Source organism: Myotis lucifugus, unplaced genomic scaffold, assembly GCF_000147115.1.
Source record: "Myotis lucifugus unplaced genomic scaffold, Myoluc2.0 scaffold_2, whole genome shotgun sequence".
In the NCBI taxonomy this organism is placed as follows: Eukaryota; Metazoa; Chordata; class Mammalia; order Chiroptera; family Vespertilionidae; genus Myotis; species Myotis lucifugus.
The window spans coordinates 3,023,300-3,032,441 of record NW_005871050.1 but is presented as its reverse complement, the minus strand read 5'-3'; the positions used below and the strand labels follow the sequence as shown (position 1 = coordinate 3,032,441).

At 37.7% G+C, this 9,142-nt stretch overlaps 1 pseudogene; it reads left to right on the top strand.

Moving 5' to 3' along the window:
* The first annotated feature begins 7,967 nt into the window (after positions 1–7,967).
* Positions 7,968–8,853, top strand: LOC102419136 (annotated as a pseudogene).
* Positions 8,854–9,142: the final 289 nt, after the last annotated feature.

The following is a 9,142-nucleotide window of genomic DNA, read 5'->3' as shown; positions in this document are numbered from 1 at the left end:
AGAGCAATGGGACTAGATAAAATCAGAAAGATGTGAGTGTTGACACTGAAAATAGACAAGAGATGTCTGTATAAGTTTGCTAGGGCTGCCATAACAAAATACCACAATCTGGGTAGTTTAAACAGCAGAAATTTATTTTCTTTATTTCTTTTTTATTTCTTTAAAATTTGTATTGGTTTCAGGTGTACAGCTTAGTGGTTAGATAATCATATGCTGTATATAGTGTTCCCCTCGATATTTCCAGTACCCCAAATGGCACCATAGATAGTTATCGCAATATTTTTTTACTGTATTCCCTATGTTTTACTTATATCCCTGTGACTATTTCTATTTTGTAACTACCAATTTGTGCTTCTTAATTCCTTCACCTCTTTCACCCAGTCCCCAAACCTCCCTCCCTTCTGGCAACTACCAGCTTGCTCTCTGTGTCTATGAGTGTGTTTCAATTTTGTTTATTTTGTTCTTTAGATTCCATGTATAAGTGAAACCATATGGTATTTGTCTTTCTCTGACTGATTTATTTCCTTGAGCACAAAACCCTCTAGGTCCATCCATATTGTTGCAAATGGTAAGATTTCATTCTTTTTTATGGCTGAGTACTATTCCATTGTATATATGTAGCACCACTTTTTTATACACTCATCTATTGATTGGCACTTAGTTGTTTCCATAGCTGGCTATTGTAAATAATTCTGGATTTATTCGGATAAATCCCCTGAAGTAGAATCACTGGGTTACAAGGTAGATCAACAGAAATTTCTTTTCTGACAGTTTTGGAGGCTAGAGGTCCAAAAAGATTGTTTTATCCTGAGACCTCTTTTCTTGGTCTATAGGTGGCTGCTTTCTCACTATGTCCTCACATGGCCTTACCTCTGTGTGTGTGTGCTCTTGGGGTGTCTGTGTGTCCAGATTTCTAATAAGGACATGAGTCAAATTGGATTAAGGCCTATCCTAATAGCCTTATTTTGACTTAATCACCTCTTCAAAAACCCTATCTCCAAATACAATCACATTCTGAGGTACTAGGTGTTAGATATTCAAAATATGAACTTGGGTCCTGCTGGTTTGACTCAGTGGATAGAGCATTGACCTGTGGACTGAAGGGTTCTGGATTCGATTCTGGTCAAGGGCAAATGGCCAAGTTGTGGGCTTGGTCCCTAGTAGGGTGCCTGCAGGAGGCATCCCAGAAATGGTTCTCTCTCAACATTGATATTTCTATCCCCCTCTCCCTTCCTCTCTGAAATCAATACAAATATATTTTTTAAAATTGAACTTGGGAGGACACAATTCAGCCCTTAATAAGGTCCTAGAATTGAGCCTTGGTCCCCCACCATTTAGAAGTCAAGAAAAGGAGAAAGAAGGGCCAATAGAAAATACTGAGAAATAATAGCCAAATAAGAGAAAACCCAGGAGATATGTATTTCTGGAAGCTGGAGAAGAAAGAGGTTTCAGAAGGGAGTATTCAGCCATGTCAAATACTGCTGAGAGACGAAGAAAGATGAGAACTGAGAACGACCATTGGATTTGTCAAATATAGGGGCCATTGTTGGCCTTAATAATAGCCATTTCAGTTGAGTGGTGGAATTGGAAGCCTGATAAAAGAAAAGAAAAGTGAGGATATAAAGATAGAGACAACTCTTCTTATGAGTTTTTCTATGAATAAGAATATATTAATGAGAAGCAAGAATTTAAAAATTGCAGGTGCAGAGCCTTTAAAAAGGTGAGATGGTTTGGAATCTAGTTTTTATTCTTGGATAAAAGAAGGAAGGCAAAGCCAGTGCATCTGGGTTCATGGAATTGGTGGTGAGAAGATGAGGTAATTCTGCTCTGATTGCTGGTATCACCACACCTATATTTCTTCTCTAACCATCAAGACTCTGCCTCTTTGCTTTGAAAAGAGCACTGGATCTGGGACCAGAAAACGTGGATTCAAGTGCCATCTTCTATTATTATAAGCTGTGTAACTTCAGACAAGTCACTGACCTACTCTGATCCCATTCCCTCATCTATACCCTTAGAACAAAAAATCCCTCTACATACTTACATTTTAAAATGCAAAGATAAAAATGAGATATCTCTTAGTAGATCCTACCTTCTCTAAGAAGCTTCCATGACCACTTCAGTCTTTTTGAAATCACTTTCGGTCCTTACTACTCATTTGCTGTCTGATACTGTTACCTAATTCTTCTCAAGTGTGTTATTGTTGATTTGATCACTAAATTATACATTTCTGAAAGTCAGGAACTGATTTCTATGTATTATATAGGGGGAGTAGGTGGGACGGACAAAGTGACTTATTCTTTGACCATCTGCTACTTGCCAAGGTGAGTAGGTATGATATCTAATTTAATTCATTCAACAACCTGGAGAAATTGACAGTATTTTATAAATGAGGAATTTGAGTCTCAGAGAGATTAAGCAGCTTCTCCAAAGTCACACAGCTAATAAGTAGTGGAGTCATAATTTGAACTCCAACTCCATGCTCTCACCCTATGCTCTTTTCACTTATGCACACACACACTTATGCAAGGCAATTTTGGCTGCATTTGGATTTTTGCTGAGGCTTTAATTACCAAGAGGAAATGACATTTTGATTAGAACATATTTTTGCAGTTATAATGCCAAACAAACAGCTTCTGCTTTTCGCATATAAATTTATGATAGTGCTGATTCCTACCCAACTCTCTGGAAATTGGTATTCTTGCTACAAATAAAACTATTTTTATGTCATTAGTTTTTCTTATACCATCATCATAAGGAAATCAGAAATGATGATGAATCATAAATTGCTGACACTCAAAAGGACCTCAGAAAGCATCTATTCCAACCTTCTTCCTTTTATAGATGAGGAAAGTGTGGCTCAGAGAAGGGAATTGACTTACCGAATAGCACACAGTGGAAAGTAGCAGAGAGAAAACTGGTTCTTTTTCTCCCTATCTCACACTCTTTCTTTCAGTCTACTAACCTCATCTTATAAGCTGCCCCTTTGTCTTTAAAGTAATAGCTCCAAGGACCCAAGAATTTTCTACATTTTGTATGGAATTTAAAGGGCTAAGCTTCAAAGCATGCCTTGCTGGGCTAATGTCTGGGGAGGCTGGGAGATAAATGTTAAGAAAACCAGGAAGTCCATACTTCTGACATTTACTAGTTTTTAAAAAGGGATTATTTTATTGCTTTAAAGTAATAAATTTCAAGGTATTAATGTATGAACTCTTGAAAGCAAGTTTACATTCACTTGTTTTAAGGTTTCATCAATGACTTTTTCTTCTCAAAACAGCCCTAAGAAATGGGCAGCTTCAGGTAGATTTTAAGGTTATTTTAAACCCAGCTGTCCTCCCTGGAATATTGGAACAACTCCTCTGATCAATTGCTCCCCTTTCAAGTTTATAAATGATGTGCAGGAAGTATCTTTATGGAAGACTGAACCAAGGGGACATCTAGATGAAGAATGGATGATGCCAAAGGGTTCAGTTGCTGCTTTCATCTATCTCATGAGATGAGCTTCTCCTTGACTGCTTTTTACCTTTGAGGGAAGGCAGATTAACATTGGCTGAAAGAGACTTCTTCCTTAGATAGAATTACCTATGGCCCTGCTGGCTTTACAGCTAGCCAGTGTTCGGGGATGGGGGTGAGCACTTATCTATATAATTGTGAATTTGATAAAGTGCACACCACAGTTCTTCCATAAGGTTAATTATCTCACACATTGTAGTTTACATGGCAGGATTTCATGTCTGGGACTAAGGAGAGTACTATCCACAGATATGCTTGGAGCTGCAAATGCAGTGTGTGGAGGGAAAAAAACAACAGCCAAAACAGCAAGTAATACTTGAAAACCTTCTGTTTCATTTGAAAAGCCTCATAAAGTAACAAATAGCTCCCTTGTGTCCTATTTCGTGTTTTTGGGGTTTTTTTTAAATCCTTTCTAAAAGGCAGGGTCCAGCCTTTTGAACCTTGGTAATCTGAACCAATTTTCCGATTAGTCATTAAATCAGCAAACAATTATTGAGCATCTACTACATGCTATAATCTGTGTTTGGTGCCAAGAGACTTCAAAGCAGGGTCCAGATGACAAACAGGATGACAAATCTGAGACAATATTAGGTATTCAATCTGAAACCCAGTTCATTGATTTTCACTGATGTCCTGCACCAACCTTGGATAAACCCAGTAACAAAGTGTTGCCTTCAGGCTTATATGAAACATGTATTCAAATCCATTCCAAAGAAGCTTACTTTGCTTTACTTAAATATTGACCAACAGTCAAGAATCAAGAACAGCAGCCAAAATGTATTTTTTTTCAGTTTTAATCGTTAATATTTTTCTGAGTTTGAGAATTAATTTTGAAGCTGCTCTTAGCTTTTTCCTAGTAATAAATGCACACATAACCAGTGCCTAAAGCAGTCAATGAACTCAAGTCTATTGAATCATTATCTGTGCAAAGACAGCTGTTCTGTGCCCTACTATCGACCTACTTCCATTTGCCTGAGTATGCCCACTGTGTAGCAGCATACCGAGAAAGGGCTATTTTGAGAGACTGAAGATTTTCTTTTGTTCTTTTAATAAACAAGCTTTGCAAGACAAAAACCAAGGTTACTTCCTGCTTGGGTTTTGTTTTTAGGTCTTCTTGAAGGAAGAATAATATTCTCAACTATCTGAAACATGTTCCATCTCCCTGAAGACCTTAGAGGCTGGAAGCCATAGAAAGGTACTGCTAGGAGTCAGGAAGCTAGGCTTATAGTCTTGACTCTGCCTCTAGGTAGCTGTACAACCTGTAAAAAGTAGTTGATTATCTCTGGATTTCAGTTTCCCTTCCTCTAGAATTAGGGAGATAGGATGGAAGTTAAGAGGCAGTTCTTTCACTTACCAGTGGTGTGGATTTGAGATAGTCACTTAACCTCTCTTGGTCTCAGTTTCCTTGCCTGAGAAATGGAGATAGTAATGCTATCCACCTCATAGTGTTTTATGAGTATTAAATAAGAAAATATATGTAAATTATTGGTACAGCATCTGGCATATAGTACTCGGGAAATAATTTAAAAAAAAATTCTGGGTTAAATTAAATCATGATGGCCCCTTCTGGCTCTAACTTTCTCAGAGTGCTTAATATCAGTAAAAATTTTAGTATCATTTTAAGTGAATTTTTCTTCAATTTCTCACTATTATAACACTTTTTAACTTAGCATGTTAAATGCCAGAAGCCGGTCCATCCTTGCTGCTTGACACAGTCGCTGCAGGGAAGAAACATCTGCACAGCATATGTTTCAAGGGACCTGGCATATATGGCATACTGTTCTTAATATGTTTGCTCCCCTTCTTAGCGCTATGTGTCACCTCTCCAAGAAAGGTTGTTTCCCAGGTGGGGATTTTTCCCTGGAGTTAGGGATTAACAGGACTAAGGAAGGGAATAAATCAGTAAAACCCCTTAACTAAGTGCCAGGCGGGTAGTTAATCACCTTAACTACGAACAATCACGCTTAAGCTACATAATCTTTACTTAGGATAATCTCCTTCAGTTACTTCCTTGTAGCTTAACAGAACAGTAGAGTAGTGACCTTGGAATGGAGATAACAAACTCCCTAACCTTTGGAATAGAATGGATAGGATTAAAATCAAATGGTATAAATACAGATGTAACAGGAGAATAAGGAGAGAACCTGGCTAGGCTGCTGGTCAACTGAACGCTGTCTCCATGTCATTCCTTCTTCACCAACTCCGTCCACACCTTTGGGAACCCCTGGACCTGCTGGGGCTGGACCCCAACAGTTAAAAATGCAACACATTGCCCTAACCGGTTTGGCTCAGTGGATAGAGGGTCAGCCTTCGGACTCAAGGGTCCCAGGTTCGATTTCGGTCAAGGGCATGTACCTTGGTTGTGGGCACATCCCCAGTAGGGAGAGTGCAGGAGGCAGCTGATCGATGTTTCTCTCTCATCGATGTTTCTAACTCTCTATCCCTCTCCTTTCCTTTCTGTAAAAATCAATAAAATATATTTTTTAAAAAATGAAACACATTAACTTATCAGGTTAAATAATTGTTATAAGGTTAATAAGAAAGTTTATTGATCGTCACCCTTTTCTTTATTTCATAGAATTGTTTCTGAAAATTTTTTTCTCCATGAAACTCAAAAACTAAGAAAGCAAATATTTAATACTTCATATCCACAGAAGAAATACAAAAAGATAGATACCACTGATTCTCACATCAGCTTGTGCTTTAGCTCATGAAAAAAAAAGAAAGAAAGAAAGAAAGAAAGAAAGAAAGAAAGAAAGAAAGAAAGAAAGAAAAAGAAAGAAGTAAAGGATTTACTGCATTTGTCAGGAATCCAAAGACTTTACTCTGTAATCTTTGTAAATGTAAGATTGTAGAAATTCACTTTGAACTGTGGCTATGTTTTATCAGTATTCAGTGAGTGGTGTGTGGTTTGGAAGACATTCTTTTTATATATGTGGGACACAAGATTGAGTCAGGCAAGCCTATAGAACTTCCTAGAGTAAAAATCATCAAAATCTCCAGCACAAACTCAATATCATTGAAAATGCTAAGTGTGTGTGTGTGTGTGTGTGTGTGTGTGTGTGTGTGTGTTTATTGAATTCAGGCTAACATTTCCTATGTATACCTTTAATAATCAATATGCATAAAATATAAAATAGACTGTGAGAATTATTTTTTGATATGGAAACTAATTAAAAGTGTTTTATCCTCTTCAACAAATGGTGCTGGAAACTTGGAAAGCCACATGCAAAATAATGACACTAAACTACACTTTGTCCCTGTGCAAAAAACTTAATTCAAAATGGATCAAAGTTCTAAATATAAGATCTGAAATAATACATTACATAGGAGAAAACAGAGATACTAAAACTCATGGACCTTGGTATTAGAGAAAGTTTTATGAACTTGACCCCAAAGGCAAGGGAAGTAAAGGCAAAAATAAATGAATAGGACTATATCAAATAAAAAGTTTATGCACAGTAAAAGAAACTGCCAACAAAACAAAAAGGAAACCAAATGAATAAGAGATATTTGCAAACAACAGCTTCAACAAGTAGCTAATATCCAAAATATATGAAGAATTCATACAACTCAGCACCAAATAAACAAACAATGCAATTAAAAAATGGGCAGAGGACCTGGACACTTCTTCCAAGAAGACATACAAATGGCCAACATATTTATGAAAAGATGCTCAACTTCACTAGCTATTAGGGGAATGCAAATCAAAACTATAATGAGATATTACTTCACACCAGTTAGAGTGGCCATTGTCAACAAGACAAGTAATAAGTGTGGGAGCGGTTGTGGAGAACAAAGAACCCTCATTCACCTTTGGTGGGAATGTAAACTGGTACAGCCAATATGGAAAACAGTATGGAAGTTCCTCAAAAAATTAAAAATAGAGTTACTGTATGACCCAGAAATCCCTCTTCTGGGTATCTGTCTAAAAAATGTAAAAAACATTTATTTACAAAGATATAGGCACCCCTATGTTCATTGCAGCACTATTTACACTGGCCAAGACATGGAGACAACCACAGTGTCCTTTGATAATTGATTGGATATAGAAGATGTGGTACATATATATTATAGAATACTATGAAATATTACTGAGCCATAACAAAAGGTGAAATACTGCCATTTGCGTTAACATGGATGGACTCTGAGAATATTATGCTAAGTGAAATAACTTAGAAAAAGTTAAGAACCATATAATTTCACTCATATGTGGGATATAAAACTGAAACTCATAGACACAGACAACAGTATGCTGCTTACCAGAGGGAAGGGGAGGTAGTAAAAGGCATAGGGGGGCAAATATATGGTGATGGAAAATGATTTGACTTTGGGTGGAGGGCACACAATGCAACATACAGATTATGTATTATAGAAATTTACACTTGAAACCTCTATATACTATACACTATATAACTTCATTAACCAATGTCACCCCAATAAATTTAATTAAAATGGGTTTCCCATCTTTCAAGATAGCAGGTGAAAAGAAAACTGAGAAGCTGGATACTAAGGAGAAGAAGCCTGATACTAAGGAGAAGAATCCTGAAGCCAAGAAGGCTGATGCTGGTGGCAAGGTTAAGATGCTAAGAAGGGGAAGCCCTACTGCAGCCGAAACCCAGTCCTTGTCAGAGGAATTGGCAGATATTCCCGGTTGGCTATGTATTCCCAAAAGGCCATGTACAAGAGGAAGTATTTGGCAGCTAAATCCAGGATTGAAAAGAAAAAGGATAAAGTTCTTGCTACTGTCATAAAATCAGTTGGTGGCAACAAGAATGGTGGTACCCAAGTGGTTAAACTCTGCAAAATGCCTAGATATTATCCTACTGAAGATGTGCCTCGAAAGCTGTTGAGCCATGGCAAGAAACCCTTCAGTTAGCATGTGAGGAAATTGTGGGCCAGCATTACTCCCAGGACCATTCTGATCATCCTCACTGGGCGCCACAGAGGCAAGAGGGTGGTTTTTCTGAAGCAGCTGAGCAGTGGCTTGCCACTTGTGACTGGACCTCTATCCCTCAATTGAGTTCCTCTGTGTAGAACACACCAGAAATTTGTCATTGCACCTCCACCAAAATTGATTATCAGTGCTGTGAAAATCCCCAAACATCTCATTGATGCTTACTTCAAGAAGAAGAAGTTGTGCAAGCCCAGACACCAGGAGAGTGAGATCTTCGACACAGAGAAAGAGAAATATGAGATTACAGAGCAGCACAAGGTTGACCAGAAAGCCATGGACTCGAAAATTCTGCCAAAAATCAAAGCTGTTCCTCAGCTCTAGGGCTGTCTCTGCTCTCTGTTTGCTCTCATAATGGGCTTTATCCTCACAAACTGGTGTTCTGAACTTCTTTTAAGAACCTGATTAAATAACTGATATGTTAAAAATTTTTAATTAAAATGAGAACATTTCTCTTTTAAATCAGGCAGTGTTTGAGGTTAGGAGGGTGTAATATAAGTCCCATCATGCTATTCTTTGTTCAAAATACCTTATCTCACTTTTTATGGCCTATAAGATCCTCCATGGTCTACATCACTTTGACTTCTCTCCTTCTCCCCTCCCCCTTACTATCTTGGCTCTAGTTATATAGGCCTTCTTGTGTCTTAAACACATCAAGTAGGTTTAAACCTCAGG